We start from the raw sequence: 17,145 nt of genomic DNA on the forward strand, positions 1-17,145 counted from the left end.
CATGTCACAGCTCCAGGAACTTTCTCGGGGGGCTCAGCCACTCGGATCGGCTCCTTCCCAATTGTCACTTTCTCTGTCGCTGATGTTAAGGAGTACTTTGCTCCCTGGCATGTGTACAGTAATAGTAGCCGTCTATTTTCCCACTCCTACGAGTTCCTTTAGGCATAGTTTGAATTACTTGAAGATGACAGGTGCTTATAGAGCTGGCTTTCTCCTCCTGTGCTATTCTGTAGGTAATCCAAAGCTACATGGATCTTGTTTTTCTCCTGGGTCTTGCAATACGTTAATTTTTTACTGTAGTTTGTGCTTATGATAAAAGATAAGCAGTTATAGCTTTCTTCTCTCTTGAGAAGGGAAAAAAAAAAAGTGTTTTAAACTACCTGTATGTTTAGGACGAGTAAAATTTCCCTGTGCTATGTCGCTTAACAAGGGGATGTATCTCATTGCCTGCGACTTAGGTGTGCTGGAGGCACGAAACTAAGTTGAGTTGATCTCAAACACAAGAAGGTTTTTGTGACTCGAAGCTGCTCGGATGACTCTGTCTCGCTGTTTTAAAGCAGCAGCAGTGGCGTGTCGGAGATGCTGAGCACCGTGGCCACCTTGCCCCGAGCCCTTGGGTGCAGGCTGGGTGCAGGGACGGGGCTGGCTGGGAAGGGCCGGGCAGCCCCTCGCCCGAGGAGGTGCTGTCATCACCCCGGCTGCCTTTGACACCACCGGGAGCGTGTTTACATTGCTAGGCAACTGCACAAAGCACAGATTTATTAGAGAGGCTGGGAAAGCTAACCTAGTTAAATAACTGCTTCCTTGAGTAAGCAATATGTGGAGCTATTTATTTCCCCCCCTTCTTTTCTCTCCCTTCCAACTGTTTTCGTGTTCTTGACACTTGTCATATCAATTGTGATCAGATCCTGGGCTTTTGATGAATCATTTAGCCAGATGCTTGGAAAGAAAAGTGTTTGTGAAAATAGCAAAGTTTTAAGGGGGCAGAAGACGCTTTGTATTTGAGGGAGATAATGTAATATGAGCTAAACGCATGAAAATTTAACGTATTTCAATTATTTTTAGGAAAGCCATGAAATATTTTAATTATCAGTTCAGTGGAAATAGTAACAGTGAGGGTTTTTTTAATCATTAGTATCCCCTTCTCCCTCCTACTTGAGTGTGCGTCCTATCATCCAGATTTTAGTAACTGCTTTCTGAGCTGCTTGTAGTACTGAAATTATGATAAATTTTTCTATGCGTAAAATGAATCTGCTGTGAAGTGTATCGGCCTGGGCTGTGTCCCTGTAGCTGATTTATTTTTTTTTATTTTATTTTTTTTTTGGTATGGTAAAAAGCAAAATTCTGCAGGTGCACTTTGTCCCTGAAAATTCCGTGAAGTTCGGAGTGGCCCCAGTTAATGCCATCGGTGTCTTTCCGCATCTTCCATCAGGTGGTGCTCTCTCCATAACTTTTAGGATGCAAATACCTGCCGTCTCCGTTTATTTTTCAAAGACTACTGCGTTTATACAGCAGCCTTTTGTTAAACATCCCGAAAAATCACTCTGCAAGTTGTTGGCTGGGTTTTTTAAAAATAAACTTATTTTCTTAAGTGATCGCTGGACTAGGAAATAGGAAAGGTACAAGTCAAGAGGAAATGTAATCAGTTCCTACCCGATTTGCACAGCTGCTGCTGCTTTGTATTATCCCCAAAGTAAAATTAGGAATTCTACAAAGAGACAGCAGAATGCTCATGGTTTCTCCCTGGAATACCTCGTTTCATCCTGAGGGAGCTAGCTACCACTCATTTCTTCATGTAATTTCTCGATCACGCTATTTATAACTCTTGTCCCCAACAATTATTTCCCCTTCCCTGCAGTCTCTGTATTTATTTGTAACTCAACATTATGCTTTTCGCGGTTCTAAACTTTTTATCAGCTCTAGGGTCAGCTGCTAATTTAAATGCTTTACTTTTCCGTGCCCGACACAGAAGTAGCACCAGGTAATGATAGCGGTACCATGTTCTTTCAGGATTTTGGAACTGGAAGAGCATTACTTACTGGGAAGTTCTTCTCCTGAAAGTCCGTGTGCAGTTTTTCTCCCACCAGAACATGTGGGGTATTCCTGCAGCTGCCGCACATTTTGCTATTTTCTGTTTTGTGAGGATTTTTAGCACAACAGGGGGATAAATTGAGAGCTTAAAGTCATTTGCAGCTGTGAAAAAGCATCCGAGGGGGGAAAGTAGGACAGAGGGTTTACGTGGGGGCTGTTGACCTGAACACCAGGTTATTTAACACTTGTTTTTCTTCTGATGGCAGTGCCTAATTTAATTTCCCCCCGTCCTGCTCCTTGTTTTGCTGGCAGAGCTGGAACGTTCCCAAAGGCTGCTGCCACATCGCAAAGTTGCGCCAGCTGAGAGTTCATTACACAGGGCTGGTCCAGCGAGGAGGGAAGATGAAAAGGGAGCAAACTGCAAGGAAATTTTTGGGGGAAGCCTTAATTTAGTAGGAGTTAATTTGCTCAGGTTTTGCTGTCAGTAAATTGGCGATGAAAAACGGGCCTTTCCGAGCGAGCTGCTCTGTGTGGCAGTTGTTAACAATGCGGCCATTTAACTCAATAATCACTTCTCTCTCCCTCTGGGGAGCTGTTAGTACCACAATTCCACTTTATTTTTATCCCCGCCTGGCTCGATTTGTTTTCTAATACATAAACAATTAATCCTAAGAAGGTGGTGTTGTGAAACTGCCTCTTTCGACAGCGGCAACGAAAGGTCACCGTGTGTATAAAGGCGTTTGTGAATCTCTGAGGGATAATCCTTCTCTTTTACAATTGCAGAGCCCTTTTTAACCATCCACCCTCCTGCAAGTCCCTGAGCTCTGCTTCTCTTGTTTAATTGTACTTTGAAAGTCTGTTACGCTCTGCGCGCAGCCCACGTGCTCTAGTTTTCATGAATATTATGGGAATGATTTGGGGCACTTACTGTGGAATATTAAAGTATATTTTTTTTCAGAAGGCACCATCATCTGTTGCCATGGAAACCCGAATAGTAGTAAAGCTGTAGGTCTGAGGCTTTGAACCTCGAAAGCCATGGACAAGGGTTGTTTCTTATAGGAACAATTACTTTTGTACATGAAATCCAGTTAAGTGGAGAGAAGAAAGAGAAATAAATTGATCTGTTCAGCATTGCTCTGACAATCCTCTTGAATAACATTCAGCACAGAAGGATCAGTGTCTCCGATTCTCTCTATGTGTGTGGTGTGGGTTTTTTAAAGCTCATTATTTATCATAATAGTTGTTTTATGCCTCTGGTAATTTTCATTGTGATTTTATAAGTGAGGTACACGAATGTGTATTGGCAGGTATTGTTCTTCGCTTGAATGGGAAGCAATGAATGTACAATGGAGAGGTGTGCATTGGAACTTAAATATTTTGGCAATGGGCAAATTTGAGACTGATTTACCGTGGCCCTAATTAAGAAAAAGAATAAAAATAGCAGATGTTGTCTGAAATCCAGCTACCAAAATCTGATTGTATGCATGGGTTTGCTCACTGATGAGAGTGATAATACTTCTGCTTTCCCACAGAAATCCTGCAGCCTGGTTGACATCCCCACAAACCCTGACGGTGTTTGGGTGACGAGCAGCGGGATGAGCGTGTGCATTGCTATATAAAGCCCTCTGTCTTTCTAGAGAGACATTCCTTAATTTTTTATGGAAACTGCTGCAGTCTGTTTCCTCGGTGTCTTGTAAGGCACAGATTAAATATGTAACTGAGCTTCCAAAATACGCTCATAGGAACATGCATAGATGAGACTTTCCTTATGTGTATTTGAAGCAGCAGCAGCATGCAGGGGTCACCTGCTGCTGTGAGCAAGTTGTAGTCCAGGTCTCCATCTGTGAGGCAGGAAACCTTCTGTGTCTCCCATTGCCTCAGTAGCAGAGGGCTCCACTCCCCTGAGGAAGGGCTCGTGGGTTGCCATTCCTTGGCTCTGGGTTCATATTCTTGATAAGAAGATGGTATGTGGCTCTTCTGGTATTTCTGGAACGTTTTATGGAGCAGCATTACTTGGCTCATTTAAGCCAATGTATTTGGCCTGGAGTGACTTTTTTTATACCACTCACAGTTCCTAGTTTTCTTATTTCTTTTCTTTAGCTGTTGCTCTCTCCTCTTTGTGCTGGATGGTGCTACTTGCATGTACCTTAATTTAGATGGTCTCTGCTTTTTTTTGAGACATCCTGACCTACCTCTTACCCTGCCACCTTCCTGGCCTGGTGCTGTCCCTTACTTTTGAATGCCATTCCAGGCAAAGCCAGAGAAAAAGAGCAGGCACACGGTGGTGGTGGATGTTGTTGATGGCATCAGTGAGGACTTCTCACAGCCTGGTCCTATCTTTCTGTGCATTTGTCATTACATAACAAAAAATAGTTCATTATTGTGAGCACTAAAGCTCATACATCTTCATGGTAAAGGAGACAATTACTGTGTCTTAATCAGACTATGCATCATTTAATCAGTCCTGCTTGTTTTTTAATATCCAATAAATACATCCCATCTATCACTGCAGTTCAGAGATGTCAAATGCTTTGTAAACTGGATGACAGGACATCGCATGTTCCAGAGGAAAATGCTGTTAAGAAAGAAATTTCAGCTAAAGAAAACAAGGGCCTCTGGAGAAAGAAGGCTGTTAAGGTGTTGTTTGATGCCCCAGTTAAAGATGATGTAATTCTGGGAAGTCCTGGTAAAACAGGACAAGAAACCCCAGGAAGAAAGAACCTACTTAGTGCTTGCTCTCCTCTGGTTCTTGTTTTCTTTTAAGTAGTGCTTGTAAATCAGTCCAAGGCCAGTTTCTTGATTTCTTTCCTCCAGCTGGATCCCCCTGGGACTGCAGCCTTGGGAATTCAAACCGACTTGGTGAATTCTGGTGCTGTTTGAAGTGGTGCTGCTCATGTAGTTGAAGAATGATTGAGCTGCTTATGAATTTTGGGAGGATGGGACCTGGCTCTTGTTCCTTGATATTTTTGAGTTCATCTCTCAGGAAGGCTGTGGGGTTTGACAGTTGATGATGTTGTGTGGGCACAGATCAGTGCTGCAGCCTGAGCAACCTCCAGTTATGCAAAGCTCTTTGTTCAGCCATGCTGCTGTCTTTGTGCTGGAAGTGCTCAAAGTGTCCCATATCTCATGTTTTCTTAGCTGAAACGGCTTCAGATCTGGCTTTACAGAGGAAACAGAGTTTATCACTTTTTTTCCACATATATCCTTGTCAATCTCAGCTTCGTTCCTGGTAGTGACTGTGTTGAATCACTGGGAAGCAGCTCCTGGCTGTGAATTCAGCTGCAGAGTGAAGGAGGGCTGCTCCACTCTTCTCTTCTGCAATGCTGTGAAGAACAACAAAATCAAGAGTATTGCCACTTCAACCAGAGTTTATCCATTTTTTTTTGTTGAGAATCAATCCTTCCCTCTTTGAATTTGAAGGAAGTATCATTACCTGTGTGAGCAGAAGGGCTTCAGGCTGTGCTGGGGATATTATTGGAATATTGTGCTTTTGAGTCCAGCACTGCTGAATTTGTTGCTGCTACCTTAATCTGAACATATGTGAATCTTCCTCCCCTTAGTACTGACTCAAAAGTCAGCCCTCAATAGCAGTGGGGAGCAAAGAAATCCTAAATAGGCAAATATACCAACTTTGTGAAGTGAGCTTTCGGGGTTTTTTTTTTTTTTTTTTTTAATGGCCAAGTGTGGAGAAGGGGATGGTAATGGTGCCACGTGGTCTTGTTTATTTGAGAAGATAACGATGATTTGTAGGAGTGAAAAGCCTGTGTGATTGTGACCAACTAGTAGAAGTAGGACACAAAGCAGGGGAGGAAGAAGGGAATTAAAGCAGTCTGCTCTATAATGGGCCTTTCTTCCTTTAGAAATGCTTAGTGGAAGTGCAGCAGCATTTGCTGGATAAGCAGAAGAGCACTTCTGTCAGCAAGAGGGGAGCTGCTGAGCTTGATGGTTCATTTCTCCAGAAAAGGGATTTGCTGTCAACGTGTACCCACTTAGGTGCAGGCAGCCCAAATCTCATTCTGCATTCCTAGGTGGGAATTCAGCGCTCTAATGGGAACAGTTGTTGCTGAAGGTGTGAAGTGCAGTGTATTTCTACCACAGTCAGTCATTTCTCAGGGAAATATTTTGTGGTTTTAATGTCTCTGCAGAGGTGTGTGGCTGAGAGGTAGATTTAAAAAGCCCCAACCAGCTAAGGCAAGAGGCTGTCTGTGTAACTCTGCCACTGCTTACGGCTGGTACCAAGAATTTTTACTAATTTGTTCTTAAGGAAAATACCAAGAGAAACAATAATGAGCTATTTCTGGTGTTCTCCATTCACATTCACCTGTTTAAAAGAGGTAAATCTCTAGAAAGTCTGTCCTGTGCTTTCTCTGGTCTTTATCTTGGGTGTGTTTGTCAAGTGGCTGAACAGAAGTGCTTCTCATTGTTACCCTCTCCCCCCGGACTCGAGAGGCAATTGCCAGTTTTGCAATGGTACCAAGACCTCTCCTAATGAGCCTCTTTAACAGAAACTCCCTTTCCCCTCTTAATTGTTTATTAAACCTGAAGGGATGGCTTTGGTGTGTAGTAACTTTGGAATACTTGAAGAGCCAACTGCTAAATGCTTTAGAGGCACAAATTACTGGGTTTTTGACACCCTGAAGAATATTTTCTATGCAGTTGTATAAGGGAGAAACAGAAACAGCAGCGGAAATGTGAGCAGGGTCACAGTCAAGCAAGAAGGGTGGCAGCTGACAGGATCCTGGTGTTTGGTGGGGTTAGGTAAGGAGTTTGGTGAGGTTCAGTGAAGGAGAATATGGTAAACTTAGACTCTTATAGCAGTAGGAAGAGAGCAGGTATGAAGAGAAATAGGAAAGGGAACTTTGCCAGAACAGAAACAGTGAGGAAGCAGACATGGAATAAAGCTCTGAAGTGGGCTGCTGGATGCTCTCTGGTTGGGAGGGTGGCTGGCACTGAGAGAATCTCCCTTTCTTTAAGCTAAATGTCCACCAGAGTCGTTGTGAGATAGCTCATGGCTGCAAATTTTGCTCCTTAGCCTGGAACGTGGGATAGAGCACCTAGTTCTTGTCTTTAATTTCAGTGACTGAGCATCTCCCTTCACAAACCAAACTGATGTGAATAGTTTGATTTTACCTGCAGCCTATCCTAGGTTTGTTTAGAAAAGTGTATATTTATCTGTTTTATTTGCCAGTTGCTGATGTTTTAAGAGCCTTAACCATGCCAGCAGCAGCTCTCCCTCTTGTTCCTCCAGCTCAGCTGGTATTTCCTAGCTCTGCTCGTGTGTTCACACGACAGTTGCACACTGTTTATTTCAGTAATGGGAAGGAATAAGCATGTGGAGGAAAAGCCCGTTATATTTACACTCTGCAGAGCACTATCACAGTGGCTGATCAGGATATTTTGGGTACCTCAGGGCATCGCTGGGCCTGGGTCAGAGCCTGTGCCAGACAGCCCAGATGTGCCTCAATTTGTGCAGCAGCCAACCCTAATTAAACATCCAGGAGCCATCACCCACCTAAAACCAGTCACTCATCTTTGCTCCTTCCCTTCAAAGATCTGGTTTTGAGCCTTTCACTTGAGACAGGTTTTTAGTGTTGCATTGCTGGCTCTGGCTGCACAGGGAGCAATCAGCTGATGGATTTGACTTTCAGATGGGTGGCTCCCAGCTCCCGTGGCCTGGCTGCTGTGCCAGCACTGACTCATTCCCTCTCTGGAAGGTGCCCTGGGGCCACTGCTGCTCTCCTGCCTGGCAAGGCAGGTACAGAGAGCGAGGCTGGGTGGCTGCCAGCGTGCCCCTGATGCCAGGGCACTCCTGTGCACAAACACGTGCATTTGCTGCTTGCCAGGGATGCTGCATCGCACCCACTATTTCATTTTGGGAAGCGGGAATCAATTTATTTGTGTAAATTAAATCTAGACCCACCTGGAATTTCCCCTAAATATGATCTGAATAATCATTTAGTTGGAAAAAAGCTGCTCAAAACCAGGTGCTTCCCTGCAGTTCTTGAGTTTCAAACATTCCATCAGGGAGGATGAATCCATCGGATCTAGTAAAAAAATAATAGGTTTCAAAAAAAATCTCATTTGAAAAGGGATTTTTGCTATGCAAATGTTGGTCAAAACATTTCCCCAGCTTCCTGAATAAATTTTTTGTTGGTGATAGGGTTTCCTACGCAAACAGTAAATATTTTTATGATTAAAACATGGGAGATGGTGTATGTACTAACAGCTATCAGCACGTGGTAGGAATGATCAGAGAAGTGGAAAGCTTGGAAATAAACAGTGTCTCTGTTGGCACAGGGATAACCCTGGAGACTGCCAAGGCCAGAGCCTGCAAAAATAAGAAAGTATAATTAATTGTCCTTAAATGAACTTACCAAGCAAAAATAACCCTTTGAATGTAAACACTCATCTTTGCATCTCTTATGATAAAGCTTTTCCACGTGCCAAAGAGTTCAGTGTTCTATTATATGTTTATTAAGATTTCTCTGCATATTTATGTCAAAAAAATTAACATACAGAGTACAGCTGCACTGGACATCTGCTTTACCCTTGCACTTTGATTTTCTAGTAATAATACAAAACCACCTCTGATAATGGCTGGGAAGTAATATTTTGGAATGTCACTTGCTGGTTTCTGAAGGTCACTTGGCAGCTGTCTATATGGAGTCACTCCTAGGTTTTGGTGTGATTTTTTTTTTTTTTTTTGGTGTGGGTTTTTTTTCATGTTGATTTTTTTGTTGTTTGGGTTTTTTAGAGGTTTTGCTGCTATGCTGATGAGCTGCTACTGCTAACAGAATGCTCAATAAATGAGTGTTTCAGTGAAAGAAATTTTAAATTTCCTTTTGTCCTTTTGTGTAATTCCCAGTGGTTGCTGACTTCAGGGTGACTTACAGGTGTTTAAACCATGAAACAGCAGCAGCATTAACAACACATAAACCCCAAACTTTTATCATCCTGCTTGCCATGTGTAATTCATGCTAGAATTGCTGGAGAAAATACAGGAGAGTGTTTGGATTATCCACTTTGGATTACCCACAGAGTTCTTCCTCATAGGGGATGGCAGAAGGATCACTCATCACATTCAGACTTCAGATGCAATTTCCATTACAGCTGAGAACATTTAGAAGTAGTTCCTTTATAAGTTTTTTGCTTAGTGATGATAAACTTTCAAATTTTCAGTTCTTAAAAAAAATGTCGGAGTTGAGCATCTCAAGCAGAAATCCTGAGTAGTATTACAATGTAAATCCAGAGTGAAGGTGTATACAAAGTGATTTTTGAGTGGAGGAGAGAAATCTGGGGGTGATTAATGCTGAGAATTTTGAGAGGACTGACTGGCAATTGATGGCATATTTGCATCAAACTGAACGTGGGTTTGAAAAGCAGCAAGAGCACTGAGGGCAGAATATGCCACCTGCTGTGTTTGTATTTTAAAAAGTATATGTCAGGATGTTTTTTCTGCCTGGAATATTCCCCCTTGAGCATCCTCTTATTTCCAGGAGTGACAAATTAACATATTGAGAGTACACACAAGTGACAGCAATTTCTCCTCTTTTGAACAAAGATTTACAGTATCTAAATCCATTTAATTTCTGGATCTCTAACTGAGAATGGAGCTGTGAAGGGGAGAGTACCTCAGAGGGAAGGAAGGGGAATAGGGGAGAAATATTTAATGTACAATGAAAGGAATAGAATGAGATTAAAAACAAGCAAATAATTACTTTGGGCATTATGAAAATCTTGCTGTAGATCCATGAGGCTGTGGAATTGTGTCCCAGAGGAAATGGTGGAAACTCTGTTGTCTGAGTCACTTTAATTTAGACAGGAAAAAAACTGAACAATCCACTGCAGGCTTTTTTTCCTGTAAAACTTCTGACTTTATTATAATGCTGTTGAAGAGGGAACAGAAGAGAAGGTAGAGTGAGGGGGGAAAAAAGAAGTGTGATGATGCTGTATTTAGTATAAGTGATAACACATACTAATGCTTCTCTGCTGTTTCTTAATTAATCTGATTATCTGTTAAATATCAACAACATTATGAAGGCAAGATGGTATCATCTGCCCCTCCAAACTTCCCTCACCCCTAAGTCTGCATTTAGACCTTATCTAATCTGGGGGTAAATAGTGAGTGTGGGATTAAAAAGCCGAACCAGCAAAGCATACCACAAACAAACAACCCCACAAAAAATCTCAGCTAAACCCCCCAAGCAAACAGAAAACCAGCCCAAACAAAACAACAGAACCCCAATTAGAAGTGCAAGATATGATTCGTGGGTGCTAAAGAAGCACATAATGTACCAGTCAGAGAGAGGAGGAGTGTTAAGCATGTGGTGCCTTATTTCTGTATCAGAATTCCTGAGTGCTCGTGGGTGACTTTTGGAGAGTTGTGGCAGGGGAGCATCAGCCCCAGGGGCGCTGAGGTGGGGCCCCAAAAAGGGCTTTAGATGTCACATCCCACCTGCACTCAGTGCTGCTGTGTCCATGCAGGACCCTGAGCACCCTAAAAATCCCTGAGCTGCGAATGGGGACCATCACATCATATTAACGTGGGTTAATCCTTCATCTTTGAGGGCCTGAAAGGACAGGGTTGAACACAGGGCTCTGAGGTGGGGTGGTGAGTGTGTCTGAATGCTGGTGAAGGCCCAGAAATTCTATAGCTGTTGAGAAACCTGAGAGAAAATTAATAATTCTCTTTGTGGAGCTCAGTTTGCATAGCGTGCAGTAAATAATGCATGAGCTAGAATAAAACAAAATATTGAGTAGCTGCCCCTCCAGTCAGGGCCATCCATCTTTTGCATAAACAACTAAAGGTCCCGTGGCAGAAGTGTGTGGTCAGGTGATTTTTTTCAGTCAAACCTGCAAGAGGATTGGCACAAGGTTTTGTGGATAACCTTCTACTACTGCAACTAATACCCTTGGGAAAGCTTGATTATTTATTGATGTTAATATTTGTCTTTCCTTAGTGTGCCTTTGTGGCAGGGAAGCCCATCACCTGAGTGGTCAGGAATTTCTGGGCTTCTCTTTTTGGCTGCATGAATGTACAGGGGGCGTTGGCTGCTCTGTGTGTAACTCTGCAACACCCTCATCTTTTTTTATATCACTCCAGAATTGAGAAGGCAGGGATATGGAAAGAAGTTTGGGGATTTGGGCAGAGTAAAGTGCTTTTCCAGTCTAAACAATTTATGTTGTGAAAAGTTCATGACAAGCCACGGAAATTTAAGGGAAGTGTGTTGGAATTAATAGATTTGCTTTTTGCTGTCACAGATTTAGCTTCCACTGGCACCTAAGTCATGCAGGAAGGCAAAGCTGTCACTTCTCAGGCTCTGTCTGTGTCAGGATGGTGACTTAGTTAATTGTTCAGAACTAGATGGCACTGGAAATTTTTCTTTTGTGAGAATTCAGGACAAAATGGGAGCCTGGAAACTTAACCTGTATTTTATTGGTATTGCATGTCCATAGAGCTGTGCAGGCAGCTCCTCTGTGAGGTGATCATAAAGGGCTGCCAGGAATTTTATTGTGGTTTAGACATGCAAGGAAGCAGTTGGACTGCAATGAATTGGGATTTGAGCCTTTATGGGTTTGTTTAAATTTGTATTTGTTACGTGGTGCACTTGTACTTCTTGTTGGAACCAAAATCAGCATCATGTACACAATTAAGGTCATCCTGTGCTTCACTGAAATAGTCGAAAGCTGGGTGGGGAAACCAGTGCTGTTGCAATTAAATGGAATAATTTGAATCCCATTAAAGAAAAAAAGGAGGAGAGAAAACACTGTTATTTATCAGTCAACTTGAGGGAATGAATGTCTTCTGAAAATTAGCTTCAATCCTATTTTTTTTTGCTATTGTTCTCAGCGTTGGTATTACCGCAGAGTTAAAGAGAACAAATTATAATGAGTTTTTTCAAAACTTTCCTTTTTCTTTATGCCCCTAGGCTTCCAATCCATTTTCCTTACTCTGCTCTCTCCTTTTGCAAGGCATTTAGTGGCTGTTCATTCCTGCTGTGTTCCTGCAATGCCCATCCATGTTAAATGATGTTCTAGGAATTTATAGTGGCACAGCAGCAGGTGTTTGTCTGTGCCCATAGTATGTGCCCAGCAAATCTGCAGATCTGTTCCTGTTGAGGCTGTCAGGGTGACTGGAGTTATTCAGGAAACCTCTAGGTTTTCCACTGTGACAACTCTGTTAAGTAAAAAGGTAAAAGGTATCAGTGGTTAAAAATGTTTTAGCAGATTTTTCTTAGTCTTTGGTCTTGAGTTTGACTTTCACGTGCTTGTTTGGAGGGAAGACAGGAGGATGGTGGTTCATGCCAGGCTGCTGGTGCAAGGAGGGAAGCCCTGCTGGAGGGGATCTTCCTGTGCTGCTAGGCAGCCAGCAGCTCATGGGCTTTGCTTTTCTCCTCCCTGGGCTCATCCCACCCAGCCACGAGTGCTTCCCCTCACACCTGCCAGAGGCTGCTGCCTGCTGGACAGTTCTGTTGAGAGTGCACACCAAGGATCTTGAAATCTCTGCAAAATCCAGCAGGACCAGGGCATGGATTGTCCCCCGGTGCTGGGCACTGGTGAGACCCCACCTTGAATCCTGGGGTCAGTTCTGGGGGTTGGTGACAAAGACCTGGAGGGGTTGGAGAGTGTCTAGGGAAGGGTCTGGAGCACCAGGAGTGGCTGAGGGAGCTGGGAAGGGGCTCAGCCTGGAGAAAAGGAGGCTCGGGGGGACCTTGTGGCTCTGCACAACTCCTGACAGGACGGGACAGCCTGGGGACCTGGGCTCTGCTCCAGAGAACAGGGACAGGAGGAGAGGGAATGGCCTCAGGCTGGGCCAGGGGAGGTCTAGATTAGATATTAAGGAAAATTTCTTCATGGAAAGGGCTGTCAAACACTGGCACAGCTGCCCAGGGCAGTGGTGGAGTCACCATCCCTGGGGGAAATTAAAAGGTGTGTGGATGTGGCATTTGGGGACATGGTTTAGAGGTGGCTTGGTCAGTGCTGGGTTAACAGTCTGACTCAATGATTTTAGAGGTATTTTCCAGCTTAAACAATTCCATGATTGTAGCAAGTTGCAAACATTTGAGAGAAGCATGGTGGGATTAATAAGTTTGCTTTTTACAAAATTGCAGTTTTCTCTTTGTCATGGAGGCAGATTCTATTGGCATGGAATTCATGCAGGAGGACAGGGCTGCCACTTCTTAGCCTGTCTGTCAGAACAGGAACTTAGCTAATTGCTCAGAAATAGATGGAACTTGGAATTTCTCTTTTATGGGAACTCAGTACAAAATAAAAGCCTGGAAACTTAAGCTGCAGTTTACTGGCAGTACATGTCCTTAGGACACAGTAATAAAATAGTACAAAGTAATGGAAGCAGGAATTGCATCTCCAAGCGAAATATTTATGTATGAATTGACCTTGGCTCTTTCTACTCCCTCCCTTGCCCTTTAATATTTTAAAGAGGAAGTAAATACCAATGAAAAATTATTTGTTGTATTGAATACTGTTCCCCTGGATACCTCTCATCAGATGATAACTTTGATTCCAAAGATATTAGGGAGGAGGAAAATGTTTATGTTGCTGTTTTACAGCAAGGCAAATTGAGTACAAGAACATTATCTGTAATATATGAGTAATTGCACGAGGAAATGATTTAAAGAAAATGTATTTAAAGATGAACATGATTCAAGGTTCCCCTCCCCCAGTCCCTTATGATACTTCACTGTTAATTAATTCTTTCAGACTTAAGGATATCAGAGCACTCTGTCTGCTCCTGGTTTACCAGGAAAATCAAAGTACTCTGACTCACCACTCTTCTAGTTGGTAATCTCACAGGTGGGAATGAAATCTTGCCCTTTTTAGCGAACTTCAGCTTTCCTTGGGGACGAAGCAGCCCATTGAATGTTGCACTGAAATCATGCCGTGTGTGAGAGCTGTGCTCCCTTTTCATACTCCCAGGAATTCCTGCACTGGGGCATGCTCCACCAGGGAGCAGGTGGATCTTTGGTGCTGTGCTTAGATCAGGGATTTGGAGGCTCAGGTTCCCTGTTCCCAGCTCTGTCCCCATCTTGTTTGATAGCCTTGAGCAAGTGAATTTTTTTCATGTCTCACAGAAATCTATTGTAAGGAACATCCTTGTTTCTTTTCGATCTCTCAGGAGTCTGGGGGTGCATAATGAACACTGGTGAATTATTTGAAGATCTCCTGATGAAAGGTGCCATGGGGGGGTGTGTGTTTTCAGGTTGGCACCTATTTCTCAGTCGTATCAAATGATAACTTCTCGAGAAGGTTTGTTTAGATCTTGGCTGTCATCCGTGAACATGTGTTCAATAAAATCCATGGAGCTACTTCTTCACCTTCCAAAAACCTCAGGAACACTGAGTGGTGCCAGCTCTTCTTTGGAGGGAGAGATCATAGAATCATGGAATGGTTTGGGTTGCAAGGGACCTTAAAGACCTCATTCCATGCCCTGCCATGGCAGGGACACCTTCCACTGTCCCAGGCTGCTCCAAGCCCTGTCCAACCTGGCCTTGGACACTTCTAGGGATCCGGGGGCAGCCCCAGCTGCTCTGGGCATCTCCTTTATTCCTCCCCATGGACACGGATAATGCACATGAACCTTCCTGAGGCTGAGCTTTCCCAGCTCTTCTTGTGTGTCAGGTGCTCCAATCCCTCCATTATTGTTGCCTTCTGCTGGATTGGCACCAGAACACCATGTAATAATTGTGTCCGTGTGCCTGTTTTAATTCTCTCTGCACAGATAAACCCTAATGCAAAACCTCTTTCTACTTCACATTTTTCTCTGTGTGTATTTTACACATAAATGTATATTTTAGGATTTATTTGGAGGTAGCTGATGCACAGGGTAGGATTTCCCAGGTGATTCTTGGTTGATTAAATTTCAGTGTGTGCTTGCTCAAATATTTGGTTTTGCTGAATAAATTGGTGTATTATGTTCATCCTGATTTACTGTCTCAGTGCTGTCCACTTGGTACAGAAAGCTAATAATCAGAGTGTCAGTAGCTGTTATATTTTCATTTAAGGGAAAACATACTAATTCTTTTTTGAGACAATATGCAAGAGGAGATATTTATTTTTTGTGTCACACTGACTTGTCTATAATTTTTTTTACTAGAAGCTGAGTTGTTCTGAGTGTTTTTTTTTTTTTTTAAGAGCTTCTTGAACAATTTATTTGTTCTTTTGGAGAGCTGAAAATGCTTCTAGTACTTGGCCTCATTAAGGTGTGGGTATCCCTGCTTTCCTTGTGGCTTGGACACTAGGACTAAACCTAGCTTAGAAGCAAGCTTAAAGTGTGTCTGAACTCTGTAAATTATAAAAAAGCCCAGTCAGTTTTGTCTCCTGTGGCGTGTTGGGGCTGTTTGTGGTTTAACTCACTGAACACATTTATAGGGAGTGGTGCTACCAAGTATAGTGCTGCATATTTGACACCTCCAAAATCCCTTTTCTGCCAGCACTCTGAGACTTATTTTTGCATTTGATCACATCTTAATATAGCAGAGCAGTCTTTGTAGGAGAAAGAGGGTTGTTTTTTTTGTTTTTTCTTTTTCATTGATGGAGCTGAAGTAGAGAGAGCTCCCATTGAGGACAGACTCGTGCTGTGGGTAAGGGCTGTGTGCCCAAACCATCCTGGTTAGTCTGGGTTTGCTCCTGTGGCTCCACTGGCACCTCTAGTTCCCATTACAGGTTTGACAGTGCTGCTGTCTGTCTCCTTGGAGCAGTCTTGTTAAATTTAATGATTTTTGAAATCTTCCCCTGCCTGCCTGTGGTAGTGTGCAAACTGCAAGCACTGCAAGTATTCCTGGAAGCAGGTTGAGGAGTATTTTAAATGTGTGCATTAAACAGGCCAAGAGAGAGCTCCTGTGCTCTGAACCCCCCTGCTTTGGTGAGGAAAGATGTGGGCATTTATCTGGACTTGTACATGTCCACAAGCTCAGCAGCATGGTTGGTGTAGTTCTCATCTTGCCCGAGTCTGAAGGAACTCCTAAATTGTTTTTAACAGATGGAAAGGACGGTTTAGGATGAGACTTTGCTTTTTGAGCTGATTGCTGAGGCTGTGCAGGCTCCTGTAGCTGCAGAGAGCCTTTGGTTCAGGTTGGAGGGCTCCCAAGCAAACAGGGTCAGCCTCAGACCTGTGTGTAGCTGTGCAAGTAGGGGTACAAATAGCTCATTTACCTCTAGCTCAGCAGCATTGGCAAGACAGGAAGAAAATGTGTCAGTTTTCACTGTATTCCTGCAGCATTACTTACTTTTTGGGGGAAACGTTCAAGTTTTATGTTACACCATGCAGGAATTGAAATGAGGTATTTTGCTGATGAGTGAAATCAGAGTCAATACTCCAACACTTGTTGAGAAGCAATCTTTAGCAGAAAGCATGGAAACTCTGCTTCAGCTCAGAACATAACATTACTTTGGGATGAACAATTGAAATCGATTGATTTTTAACTTGGAGGTATTAAAGTAAGGGAGTTTAGTGTCAGATGCTAAATTGCTTTCTTTTAGCACTGTTTCCTCATCCAGATAAAGCCTTGCATGTAGAGCTGACTGCCTTTTTCCTTTCCCCCTGGCATCTTCCTCCAAATCTCTTTGCACATCTGTGCTGAGCTGTGGATAAGCACAGGCTGAAAATTGTCAGATTTACCAATGTGTGCAGAAATATTTCTGAATTGGGTTGTAAAAGAAGTGCTTTTGTGAAACCTCTGCTGGCTTTGGGAACGAGGTGAACTTTGGCAGGATGTTTGTCATGTTTCCCTGCTCCATGTGTGTCCCATCCCTGCCCCTGTGCATTTTGTACTGGGGGAAAAATGCTAAGTTGTGAATTCTCTCCCAGACCAGACATTGAGTCAAATTATTCTCTTGGGGTTTTTCTGTAAGTTAAAGGATACCAATCTGCACAAAGTCTCTCTATACAAGCTCGTGATTCTTAGCAAAGCTGGCAATAATCCCCTTGTTCCCACAAATCCATGTGGTAAATATTTTACCTCAAAAAAAGAAACAAATTTTGGGTCTTGAGGTTGATTTCATCCTCCTCCCCCCTCTTTAAAACTCAAAATAATGTAGCTGCCTGTAATTCATACAGTCTGTTCTGCATTTTATTTGACTCTAAATGTTGCAGAA

General features: G+C 43.0%; 1 protein-coding gene across 1 annotated transcript in view; it reads left to right on the forward strand.

The window, feature by feature from the left end:
• The window catches only part of PTPRT (protein tyrosine phosphatase receptor type T), a 444,327-nt gene that overhangs the window by 836 nt on the left and 426,346 nt on the right, over positions 1–17,145 (forward strand). The gene's annotated exons all lie outside the window — the stretch shown is intronic.

This window comes from Anomalospiza imberbis, chromosome 17 (genome assembly GCF_031753505.1).
Source record: "Anomalospiza imberbis isolate Cuckoo-Finch-1a 21T00152 chromosome 17, ASM3175350v1, whole genome shotgun sequence".
Taxonomy (NCBI): domain Eukaryota; kingdom Metazoa; phylum Chordata; class Aves; order Passeriformes; family Viduidae; genus Anomalospiza; species Anomalospiza imberbis.